We start from the raw sequence: 13,708 nt of genomic DNA, 5'->3' as shown, positions 1-13,708 counted from the left end.
AAATGAAAATGGTTTGTTTCCAAAACAGCTACAACACTGTATTTCACTGATACGGCTTCATGCTTTTCTTATCAAGAGCAAGATGTTAGGAGGATTTATACTGCATATGGAAACGTCAGCTATGGTGTTCTGATGTCTCAATGAATGTTTACTACCCTAATCATTATTCAATAGTTGCTTTCAGTTTAGGATTACATCTTTAATATCACCAGAAAAATTTAGACAAAACTTGACAAATCCGGTAGTAACTCCTTATGGTTCTTTTGGGGGTGTGGGACTTGATTTATTTGCATACTTATCTAATGGTCAACATTTTTTACTTTTATGGCAGATAGATTTACTGCTATAATTTAGTTTGACTACTATATTCAAACCAGTTAATTATGTTGATTTAAAGATACATTTTAAAAGAGACTATAAAGTTAACTATGTTTATAGCAACACGAAACCACATTTTCTAGCATGTTGTTGTTTGACCTTGAGTTACTAACACCAAGTAAAAGTGAGGGTGATTCTGAAGTAAAAGCATAACAGGTGATATGAATGGCAAAGCTGGCTACTCATGGATGTCTCAAAAGCATTTATATCTACATCAGTGGGTATTATTTGAGGCAGCTGAAGGCTGGGACTAAAGGACCAGAATAGGTGCACCTTGGTTGTGGTAACGTGATCCTCATAGTCACTTTTAAATATCTCTACAGTCCAACAGGTACTTTCCCAAGATTTAGAAGGCATTAAAATATGAATTAGAATTTTTTTAAACTTTTTCATTTTAACCCCAATTCTTAAATATTTAGGGAGAAAGAGTTGTGACAAAGTGAGAGAGTGGCATGGACATATATACACTACCAAACGTAAAATAGATAGCTAGTGGGAAGCAGCCGCATAGCACAGGGAGATCAGCTCGGTGCTTTGTGACCACCTAGAGGGGTGGGATAGGGAGGGTGGGAGGGAGGGAGATGCAAGAGGGAAGAGATATGGGAACATATGTATATGTATAACTGATTCACTTTGTTATAAAGCAGAAACTAACACACCATTGTAAAGCAATTATACTCCAATAAAGATGTTAAAAAAAAATTTAAAAAATAAAAATAAAAAAATTAGAAAAAAAGAGAAAAAGATTGGCAAATGGAAGGAGAGAAACAATTCAAATACTGGTTGTTAATATAGTATTTCAAGTATATAGATAGTTTTCTGGAAATGAATATTCATAGTATTAATCTTCTTACATGATGGTAAAGTAATAGATCTATTTGAAACAAAAAGCATTTTTAATATTTTGCCAAAATTGTTATTATATGTCTATCATCTATCTATCATCTGTTGCTGAACCGTTTGGATATAAGTTGCAGACATCATGACACTTCATCCCAAAATACTTTAGAATCCATCTTACATACCATAATGCCATTGTCACACCTAAGATGATCAATAGTCATTCAATAGTATCAATTAATATACTTTTATATTCAAATTTCTGCAATTGGCCCCAGTATGTTTTTAAGAGCTGAAATGAATGTTTTGATATAATATTTTGCCAAGTGAATCAAATTCTCATATCCATGTCATAATTATATTTTCTCAAAATAGTCATTGGCCATTGAATACGCTTGAGTTTCCATGGTCCCAAGCCACCAACTGAACCCACTAGAGTAATTTGCTGGAATGAGAAATGCTAGCTGCCAAAACCAAACAATGTTAATCAGCAACCAGCCTGACTATGATTTCCAAGGTGCTAATCACTTGGAAAAATTGCCTCTCATTGGCTCAGTCTATAGATAATTACTAACTGAAAAGCAGCTAGAATAGTGAGAAGGTGTATTAGCATGTTAATAGTTCTTTGCGCCCAGAGGAATGGATTATAAATTATGAAGCCTGCATTAGCCAGATGGACAGGATTACTTAGCATGCTGGTATTACCTGGCACCCTGTGGTAGTTGAGGGTAAACAAAATGACTATAACCATTTTGGCATAGTTTGTCATTGCTCTTGGTGGTGAGAGATAGAGTTTTATTCTGTAGTTAGAGCACTAACTGAGAGTCAGTAATTCTGGATACTAATAAATAGCAAAGCATTTAGTCCTTTTGTACATTGGCTAAAATCTATCTTCATGCGCTTCAATTTCCTCCATCTGTAATAAATGAAATGGGAAGCTCATTTAATCTCTTTACATATCCGTTTCATCATCTGTAATATAAAGAAGCTGAACTAGAAATTCTCTAAGATCCTTTCCAGATTTGAGATTTTATCATACTGTGTAGATTCATGCCCAGTAACAGGTCTGGAATGGGAGAAAAAGCAGGGTAAAAGCAAATATGTTTCACTAAATCAATATTTCCAAATGAAAACAACATATAAACAAATATACCAGGGATGATTTTATGTTTCCCAAGTCATGCAGCCTGCCTTTTTGGCCTACTATGTGGATATCCTTCTCAGATAAGTAGATGATTGTTTTGTTTGTTCTTTCCTAGAGCTGTTACTTCTACACAGGTACTGTGGAAATCCTGAGGAGAGAGGAGAGAGTCTCATCTCATCCCATCTGAGAGCATGGAACACTCTATTGAGCTCAATAGGCAGAAGGGATGTTACTTTTAGATTTCTTTATTCAGCGGTTTCAGTTGTACTAAAAGGTAAAACTATTTGACAGAGTAGAATTTTTCTGCATTTGTGGCAATGAAGAGTCCAGTTTGCGTCACAAGAATCTTTTCTTCAATGAGCATGTGGCTTTGATGAGAAATATTTCTACTATTGAACATAATGATAATAACTAACATGAAATGAACACTTCTACTTGACAGGCATTGGGTTAAATGTTTTACAAGGATTATTAGTATATTATAGTTAATCCTCATAAAAAACACCATGGCATTGGACTGCCTCATATAATAGATTAAGAAACTAGAGCTTAGGAGTTTAGGCTACCCAACTAAGGTAAGAGTTGGAGCTGGAATTTAAAACTAGGGCAAGCTCAAAGTGCTCATTGCTGTTCCTGATGCTATATCTAAGGTTACAGAAGGCTTGAGTCTGCTAAGCAATACTTACAGCTCCATGCCTCTGAGAAGAGACCTGGAAGTTTCAGAAAATCCTGAAAGTTTTCCTTTGTCTTCCCTGCTGGTTAATTACTCCTGTTGCCTGCAGCATACACCTTGGTAGCTTCATAACTTTCTAGGCAGATATTTGGCAGTTTTGTTGTAGAAGGGATTTAGGAATTGGGGGTTGGCTGCCAAGGTCCACTCTAGTAAGGAATATCTTCAACTCACTTGCAACTCATAGCATACATGTGGGTTATGATTAGTATTTTAGTGCCAGCACTTAGCCTCATCTCAGTGTGATGCCCCTGACCTGTCACTTTGATGTTTAACAGTTAATAGGTGGCATTGATAAGGCATGTTCAAAAATCAAGTGTGTTGATGTGTTACTTCTGTAGAAGGTCCATGCTTCTCTGTCACAATGAACTAAGAGACACCACTGCTTATGACCTTGGTTTGGTCAGTAGCTCAGTGTCATACTCCTGCCATTTTTTTTTTAAATGGATTTTTTATAGTAATCTTATTTATTTATTTATTTATTTCATTTTTATTTATTTTTTTTATTTTTGGCTATGTTGGGTCTTTGTTTCTGTGCTAGGGCTTCCTCTAGTTGCGGCAAGCGGGGGCCACTCTTCATCGCGGTGCGCGGGCCTCTTCACTATCGCGGCCTCTCTTGTTGCGGAGCACAGGCTCCAGACGTGCAGGCTCAGTAGTTGTGGCTCACGGGCCTAGTTGCTCCGCGGCATGTGGGATCTTCCCAGACCAGGGCTCGAACCCGTGTCCCCTGCATTAGCAGGCAGATTCTCAACCACTGCGCCACCAAGGAAGCCCTCCTGCCATGTTTTGTTGGCTCCCCAAAGTACCTTTCTCTCTACTCTAACAATGACTCATTAAACAGCATAACACTTAAAGAGCAGAATTCAGTTACAACTTATAGTTTTATTTGAAAAGGTTTTTTTCTTATCAATCAAAATTTAATCATATAAAAGAATGGAGGGAATTTGAAAGATATATTTAAATAACTATTTTGATAATAATTAGTGGTGTGTCCATAAAATACGTGGTACCTCACTGTTCATCTCAATTGAAGTACCCTGGTATCTGTCCCCAAAACAACTGATTCCATTGCTGTATATCACTGATAACCTGGTGTATTAGTCAGTTCAGATATTATAACAAAATACCATAGACTGGGTGGCTTAAACAACAGCAGTTTGCAGTTCTGGAGGCTGGGAAGTCTAAGATCAAGGTGCCAGCAGATCCAATATCTGGTGAGAACCTGCTTTCTGGTTTGCAGATGGTCTTCTTGTATCCTCACGTGATGGAGAACAGAGGGAGAGGAAGCAAGTTCTCTTGTGTCTCTGCTTATCAGGGCACTAATCTCATAATGAGGACTCCACCCTCATGACCTAATTACCTCCCAAAGGTCCCATCTCCTAAAACCATCCCACTGGGGGTTAGCATTTCAACATGTGATATGGAGGGGACACAAACATGCAGTTCATTAATCTGGTTAATAGTTATTAGTAATAGTAATGGTAACTTCCATTTATCAAATACCTCCTTCATCCCAGGCCCTGGGCCAAATATTTTAAGAGTATTATTTCAGTTAATCTGCAAATAACCTGATGAGATAAATACTAATATTAAGTTTTTAAAAATTCCTTCTTAAAAGGAAAAATAATCAAAGCAGTTAAAGCCTATGTTGAACAGTAAAGAACTTAAAATGAACAACAGTTTTGCACACTATTTCTCTCTACTCCAAATTCCACTCCCTCTCCCCAGAAGCAACCTCTTTTAATGGTTTCTAATTACTTGAGTATTTATTTTCAAAACTTTAGACATATGCTAATTCTTCTGCTTAATAAATTTAGTGGACTCTATATTGTATTATTCCATTTATATGAAATATCCAGAACTGGCAAAGCAATAGGGGCGAAGAGCAGATTAGTGATTGCCAGGGGCTGGGGTAGGGGACAGTGGAGAGTGACTGACTGATTGCTTAGTGGGTATGGGGTTTCTCTTTGGGATGATGAAAATGTTCTGAAAGTAGGTAGTGTGATGGTTGTGCACATTGTGAATATACTACTGAATTATACAATTTAAAATGGCTGAAACAGTGAGTTTCATGTTGTGTGAATTTTACCTCAATAAAAAAATTAAATGGCTCTCTGGTTAGAAAGTCACCTACATTATCCTTTAACTTATCTATGTTTCATACCTATATTATTATTTTAAATGCCTTCTATCATCCTCTTTTTTAGAGTTGAGGAAATTGAGGAAAAAGAGGTTAACTTTCCTAAGGTCTTATAAATAATAAATGCAGGATTTGACCTGAAGTACTGTAACTCCACAGACTGCACACGTAACCCCTGTTCACCATTTCCTTCCAAGATGGCACTTTTGGTGGCTGAAACTATGTAAGTGAAAAGGAAGTTGACCTTTGATTAATCTTGCAGTTGTCTAGAGACAGAAAATTTGTCTCATACATGAGAACTTTTACTTAAAAAAATGCTATTGTATCATATCACCATGATCACCCCAATTACTGCACGTGAAAATAGGAGTCCACTAGTGGATTGAAGAAATGCCATTAAGGGAATTCCCTGGCAGTCCAGTGGTTGGGACACGGTGCTTTCAGTGCCAGGGCCAGGGTTCGATCCTTGGTCAGGGAACTAAGATCCCGCAAGCCGAGTGGCATGGCCTATAAATAAATTAATTAATTAAAGTAAAAAAAATGCCATTGAATTGATTGAGGAACTAATTAAAGTAGAACCAATCCGGTTTGGTGCATGAAGGGTTACGGTAGCTTCCTTCTAATATCTGTTTAAAGAATTGATTTGAGAATTAAGCAGTTATAGCTTTCTGTTACATTTATGCATGCCCCTTGACTGCTAATAGTATGAGTCAACTGCATTCCATTAGCGATCTTAGCAGCAAAGCTAAGATGTGTAATTGATTGTTGGTGTTGAGTGAATATGTCTAATAAGCAGCTGGAAGTGAAGTTTCCAAAAGTGATAGAAGTAGCCTCCTTTTATCATTGCAAGGAAGGGCAGGGGAGAAGAGAACCCCCCTTCCCTCCCAGGGCATGCAGCAGTTCTAGGAAATAGTTTTCACTATTGCCAAAGGTCCAGAATGCTTAAGCAAGGAGTGGAAATGGTATCTCAAAAGGAAATGTGTTTTCCAAAAAGGTAACACAACGCTGTTTATATACAGGGTTATAGCCCTGTTTTGTTCTGTTTCAATGTATATGTTTTTAACATTCAGGAATTCAACAAGCAAACATTTATTAAGCATTCGACTCTGACGGTGAAACCACTGAGCAAGGTTTTGTGGGGACAAGGGTGTGGAACACTTATCTACCCTTGAGAAGTTTATAGTCAATTGGATTGGCAGGCAAGATGTACATACAGTGTGGAACTCCTAGGATTCTTTGATTCAGGATAGAGTTAATCAAGCTCTGTTCTCTGTAATGCAGGTGACAGCACTAAAAGAATCTAGAAACATTTTTTTTTCTTTTGCTCTTAGTGCATAAAATACTGTCTTGTTTTTTCCCCAATTTAAACAAAATACCTCTCCTCACCACATCCCTTCTCACAAATATACCTTTTGAAAAGAGTGTGGCATGATTTTGGGGAGTATGGGAATAGATGGCTTTGAGTCCAGTTTCTGTCTTTCACTAACTCCTGAACCTTGGCTGAATTACTTAATAACTTCATTAAGCCTCAGCTTTCTTATTTGTAAACTGAAGAAAATAATGATAGTTACCTTACAGAGTTTTTGTAAGGATAGAGGAGATAATGTAAAGCATCTAGCAAATTGCCTAATATATGACAGACACTCAGTGATAGCTTTTATTATTGTTATTAATAATAACATTGAAGAAATTCTTAAAAATGAATTACTCCTAAAGCTAGCTCCCAAACTCAGCAATTGATATCATTTTAGTGTTTTCCAGTCTTTGAATATGTATAAAATTTATTAACAAACATAATTATAATTTCTCCATTAGCTCAAAATGTTGATCTTTGCCAATGGCAGAGGTTCCATCTAATGTGCTTCCTTAACCCCTTGTGCACAGTGGGAATCTAATATTATTTGTTGACAAAATAAGTCCTCTCTTGACTCTGTCTTCCTTGGTTACCTTTAGCTCTCTCCTGCCTTTCACAAATAAACTTCCTGAGGGGTTACCTACATCTCTGAACTCCCAGATGGTCCACAAACCACTGTGACCGAACTTTGGTGCCCACCACTTCTCTAAGCCGCACTTACCTAGGTCAGCATGACTTCCTAACTCCCACTTCCAACAGATACTTTCAGTCCTTACCTTCTTATTGACCTTGGAGGCACTTGGGTGCTGTTAACTGCCCCCTCCTCCTGGAGATACACACTCTGTGTTTTCCTGTCACTTCTCCTTCCTGTCTTATCTTCTCTAGGGTCTTCTCTAACTTTACAGTCAAAGTGATTTCTATGTGCTGAATCGTGTTCCACCAAAATTCATATATTGAAATCCTAACCCCCAGTGGCTCAGGATGTGACTGTGTTTGGAGATAGGGCCTTTAAAAAAAGCAGTTAAATTAAAATGAGGTCATATGGGTGTACCCTAATCCAGTCTGACTGTTGTCCTTTTAAGAGGAGGAGATTAGGACACAAGCACAGAGGGAAGACCAGGCAAAGATACAGGGAGAAGGCGGCTCTCCACAAGCCAAGCAGAGACCTCAGAAGATATCAACCTTGCTGACATCTTGTTCTTGGACTTCTAGTGTCCAAAACTGTGAGAAACATTTCTGTTGTTTAAGCCCCCCTGGTCTGTGGTATTCTGTTATGACAGCCTTAGCAGACTCATGCAGCGATCTTCCAGACAGTGAATCTGATTGTGTCACACCCCAGTTTAAATCTCTTAAGTGTTCTGTACTAAGCTACAGATCAATACTTGTATTCTTGTAGTAGCTCACTTGACATTCCTGACTTGAGCCCTGATTTCCCACATCTCACCACGTGCCATCCATCTTAGTGCTCCGGCCATCTTGCACTGCTTTCCTGGGTACTCATGGCTCCTTCGGTCTGACACACTCTTGCTCCCCACTTCCGCCACACCTTCTCTTGGCTAACTTTGGGATCCTTCAGGTGTCAACTTCCTCTTGAGTCTTGCTGTGCTTTCCTAGCCCTAGTCCCTGCATTTACTGCCATCTATCAGACTGCTGTAATTGCCTGGTTACTTGTTTGTTTCTCCTTGTGGCATGTACCCCCAACCTCTTCCTGCCCTAAGTTCCTTGATGGCAGGGAAAACATTCCCTTCACTTGTAACACCAGAGACTGACAGAGTACTTGGCATATAGTAGGGTCTTAAGATTTGTTGGTTGAATGAGAGCCTATTGCTTAGCAGAAGAGAAAAACATTTTCCTAATTCTGATGGTTAGCTTAATAACATTGGATAAGAATATTAAAGTTACTTTAGTTCTGTAGATCTGGCTTTGAAAATTGTCCAGTCTTCTGTACTCCAATTCTTGGAGTATAAATATTCCAGTTTGCCTACTTCTGTTGGTAAATTTCTCCGCCTCAGAACTCTTTGTTCTGTGAAGTACCCATGGCTGGAAAAAAAATTCAAAACAGACAGCATTTCAATGTGAAATAGTATTTTATTATATTTTATCCTCCCTCCATCCCTCCCTTCCTTCCTTCCTTCCTCTTTATTTTTGGTCTATGTAAAACCCAGTTAAAAAAAATTAAAAATGTGCCATTTTGGAGATGATCAGTTTACCTTTTGAAACTACATAAATGGGGACACATTGGGAAAATGAGTCCAAAAAGTTTGGTCTTCATATAGTAAATTTAATTGGTATTTCTAGCACTGGAGGAGTCATCAACCAGTATTGCTGGCTTAGAATTTTTTTTTTTTTTTTTTTTTTTGCTGGTGAAAGAGAGTGGGTGAATTTGTGCTTAACAAAACTCTGAAAGAGTTCCTGTGTGGACACCAATTCTACAAAAGTACTTGGAACCCAGGATATATAACTCTTTCAAAACTTTGGCATTAGAAGTTTGGCATTGCACACCCTTCAAAGGGGAAGAAGGCTCTGCATTAGGAATAGCTGCCTGGCTCTAAAGAAATAGTTTTGGTTCTGGAAATGAGCCAGAATGAGAAAAAATTTCATCTGCTAATGATTAACATGTTTATTGTTAAAGCTGATTTTCTGTTACAGCAGAGATACAGCTCAGAGTTTCTGAATATATATATATATATATATATATACACACACATACATATATACCCCTCCAGGCACAGTCAACATTTAAATTTTTTAAAGCATCCCACACACTGAGGATATTTATAAGCATTGAACTAAAGAGAACCAAAATTGGAACTTAGCAAAAATATGCAGACTACTGGAATATTTAAAATTTTTAAATATAAAGAATGGAGATCCCCAAGTAAACTCCATGGTATCGCAAGTTACTCTGCATTTTTTTGAAATAATAATAAAGGAAATCAGGGAAAATCAAACTACTCTCTTTAGTTTGAAATTAAAAACAAAAACTAAAACACCAACCTCTCAAAGCTCTTACAAAAATACCCTTCTATGTAATTAAAAAGAAATCTGCCTAGCTGAATTTTCTTTGATTTATTTTGTTGACCACACTTGACTTATGGTACCTGTAAAAATTGACATGCTTTGGTGTCTGTGTATTCCCAGAGCAGAACTGTATCAGAGCCCGACGCTAAAGCACTCTGTAGTTACTGTTATCAAATGCTGAATCTCGTTTTAGCACTGATAAAAGGCCCCTAGTATTAAAACACTGGGCTTATAGATGATAGATGAAAAATGTATTTTGTGGTAGAACATGACTTGCTTACTATGGAAATATCTCCAGCTGCCTAGAAACGTTGCCTAGCAACCCTGGAAATACAGAAAACCTAATATCCTCTTCAAGTTGCTTGTGGGTAAAGGGATTATTAAAAATATCAGTTAGAAAAGAAGGACCGCAGAGTTTGTTCTTGGGCACCACAACAACTAGTACTTTCTACTTTGATAGTGCCTCTGTGCCCATTTCCCACACAATTTCAAGTGCTTTGCCTGTGTTTCCCCATGAATGCTCTAGTTTATAAGTCTCAATAGTGCAGAAAAGAGAGTGATTTGCAAAGGTCATGCCCTTGCCATAAGAGGATTTGGCTCCTTTCCCCCAGCCCTCTGACTCGAGGCAGCTCTCTGCTTTGGTGGGTAGCAGCCAGCAGGCAGCAGCCGCCAGCTTTGATTGCTGCCTGTTGTCCCAGCTGCCAGCTTCCTTCAGACCCAGCAATTTCTGGGAGGATTGCAAGTGATTTGTTGTTGGCTGCACTATCTGCTGGTTGGCCAAGGCTGTGGGCAGCTTGTTTCTGGAAGAGTACCCTAACCTCCTGCCTTCTGGTCTGACGCCTTTGTTTCTGCCCACACGTTCCATTCAAGTGATGGCACAAAGCTCTGACAGGCAATTGCCTCTACAGCAGGCAGATACGTGCTGTGTTGTAAGCAGAGCAAAAGGGCTGAATGGGCTCTGGCTTTACTCTATTCAGAGTCCCTGTTTTGTTCACAGGATTAGAAAATTGCTTAGTTGGACAAATATATCGATGGACTCTTTTTGCATGACAGAAAATAAGTCTTCCTAAATTAATTTGAACAAATGAGTTGTTTCCACGCTGAAACTGAGTACACCTTTGAGTGTGAATATATTCTCCTGGTCAACTTTCAAAAGCCCATTTCCACTAGAATTGGAACTACTCTTAGTAATTGTAATAGCACTGGCAATAATAAAGATAGCACCTTGAATGTCCATATTACTACAGTCTATAGAAGACTTGGACATCTGTTTCTCATAAGATCTGTGTAACTGTCTTTGAGAGGGGCAGTGTTATCTCTGTTTTATAGCAGTAAAAGGGATGCTCAGAGAGGTAAGATGACTTGTTCAAGGTCATTAGCTAGTAAGTGGAAGGAATGTCCTTGAACCTGAGTTTTCTGGCTTCCAGTCCAGTGTGATTGTTAATATTAACAGGTGTTCGGATTAATAGACAGGAGGCCTGTCTAAAGGAGAAAGTGCAGAAGTGAGCAGTATAAAGACCCCTGGACTGGAATCTCCTGCATGACTGGGGGGAAATCACAAGCTCTGTGGACATGGATTTCCCCACCTGTTATATTAGGAGTTGAGCTAAATTATCTCCGAATCTTAAAATTCTTAATAAAGAATGGAAGTGGCATGAATAAAGCCACAAACCAGTCACCACTGCTGTGAAAAACTTCACAAGTAGTGATGGCACGTTGATGGTTCATTAAGGAGTCAATTCCTGGTTTCAGGATCAGTCTTCATTTAATTTCTTTTCTCCTGAAGAAGTAATTTTACTTTTTCATCAAAAGCCTGAGGAATGAAAATATCAGTCCTAATTTCCTGTTCCTTTAATGTTAATTGAGTGCTCACTTTAGTCCTACCCTGTGCTAAGCATTTCCCATGCGTTCCTGAGTTAATCATTTCAAGAGCCCTGAGAAGGGGCTGGTATAATATGTCCATTTCATAGAAGTTGCAGTCCTGATAGTTGTGTGTCTGGATTTGCCCAGAGTTACACAGCAAAGAAGTTTCAGAACCATACTGAAGCCTGGCAGACTGACTGCCATCCAGGGCTTTTACTCAGTGCTTCACCGTCTCCGGGGCACGGCTCTGAGGAGGCACTGTGGCTGACTCATTAACAAAGAGGCCTTCATTTTGGGAGTTCATTTGAGCTTGATTTATTTACTGTCAGGGTGGATTATGCATGAATTTATGTGGATTTCACTATACATCATTAAGACCTGGACCATATTATATTCCCTCCTTTCACTTCCAATATTTCTCCTAACTAAGGCGGGGCCTCCTCTCCCCGCTGCGCAGACCTTTACATATATACCAGTGATATGCAAGACCTTGACATGGACCCATACATAGATGATACGATAGTTTATTCCTCTCCCAGTCACCTGAACTGGAAACTTTCTATTAGCCTTCTCATCAGTTTGGCTCACTCAAAGGTGAACTCATTATAGTCTCAAGAAATCCTCGGGCCAAGTAACTTTTACTAGATCATCATAGCCCAGAGTTTCTAACAGTGTGGTCAATGGACACTTGTGTTATAGTCATCTGAAGATCTTTTTATCATTCAGATTTCTGAGGACTACACCTCAACCTAATGAGTCATAACCTTTGGGAAGGTGGAACCCTGGAATCTACATTCTTAACAAACTGCCCAGGGGACTCCTGAGCACACTGAAGCTTAAGAATCCCCAAAGGGCATCTTATGTCGTTTAAAAAAATTAGTTGCATGCATGGTGCATGATCTCTTCCTTCTCCATTTCACCTCTTCCCTCTTTTCTACCTGGAATGGAAACCTTAAGGGCCTCCTCCCCTTCTCTCCATTTATCTCTTGCTTTTTTTCTGCTATCATTTCTTGCTGTCTCCTTTCTGCCTCTTGTGGTTGGGAAGAACCACAGTTATGCAGGAAAGAGCTATTTGCTCCCTGCATATGTGCAAAGTTTACATAGCACTTATATATCTTTCAACTTGGTAATTGTCCAGTATGGTCGTTGAAGAGGTGCTGTGCATACTTCACAGGCTGCTGAATTTCAATTCCACAGAAATCATCAGTCATTCCCCCTTCTGGGCTGGATGCTTGCATCTCTGTCAGTGAGAGTCACCAGACCTTGAATGTGAACACTCAAGGAAGATGGTATTCCCGTCAGTGTTGCTAGATGGGGTACAGATCTGCAGCACTTTGAGCCTTGTTCAGACTGGCTTCTCAGTCTTTCTCTACTCATTTAATTTCTTTCACTTTCTTTGACTCCCCAACCCTCATAAGCCATACCCTTACTCATCCATGAATAACTTCTTTCTTGCATGCTTCCTCTGGAACAAGTGCCACAAAGAGGTCCCTTGGAAGGACTTAAGTTTCTATATTCTTATAATCTCTGTGCGTGGCTGTTTACATAGAAACTGTCAGAGCCAGAAAGAGAGAAGTAGGCAAGTTATGATGTACAGAGCCCTACTCCTCTTCCATTGTTTGGGTTTAATCACTTCATGTTTGGTTTCATTCAAAATCCTCATGGCTTGTAGGGTTGAGCTGGCTGTTCACAAACACTGGAGTGTTAGTCTTTTTCTATCTGCTCAGCAACATAAAAGCATGATCCAGAATATGTTCTCACAGTGCCTTTAGGCTGTCCTGGTGGATGGGGGCTGTATGGGGAAGGGTACTGAGGGACTGGGACACATTGCATAGTTTCTTCCTTTGGAGTATCCCAGTGAAGAATCATTTAAGAGAGGAATATGGTTAATTTAGCTTAGCCCACAATTATTCTTTTTTTTCTGTTCTTTTTCTTTTCTTAGTTCCAGCATGTGGGATCTAGTTCCCTGACCAGGGATTGAACCTGGGCCCCCTGTGTTGCGAGTGCAGAGTCTTAACCACTGGACCACCAGGGAAGTCCCAACCCACAGTTATTCTATCATCAAATGTTTAGTAACACAGTAACAATCTGTAGAACTCTCTGGGAAATGTAGCTGAAGAACCAAGGAGTTTTGTCATTTAACTGGTAGATTAACCATAATTTTTACTCCTATTCTCCCCTCTTTGGATCCACTACTGGGCATTTGCTCCTGTGTTAGAGGAAGCATGGAAGAAAGGT

The 13,708-nt window shown here is 39.1% G+C and overlaps 1 non-coding gene across 1 annotated transcript; it reads right to left on the bottom strand.

Moving 5' to 3' along the window:
• Positions 1-13,432: 13,432 nt before the first annotated feature.
• TRNAA-CGC (transfer RNA alanine (anticodon CGC)) lies at positions 13,433-13,505 on the bottom strand. The gene has a single exon. It is a non-coding gene; the product is annotated as a tRNA-Ala (tRNA).
• Positions 13,506-13,708: the final 203 nt, after the last annotated feature.

This window comes from Balaenoptera ricei, chromosome 2, assembly GCF_028023285.1.
Source record: "Balaenoptera ricei isolate mBalRic1 chromosome 2, mBalRic1.hap2, whole genome shotgun sequence".
NCBI classification, from domain to species: domain Eukaryota; kingdom Metazoa; phylum Chordata; class Mammalia; order Artiodactyla; family Balaenopteridae; genus Balaenoptera; species Balaenoptera ricei.
Note: the sequence above shows the minus strand (reverse complement) of the source record. Positions and strands in the feature narration are given on the sequence as shown.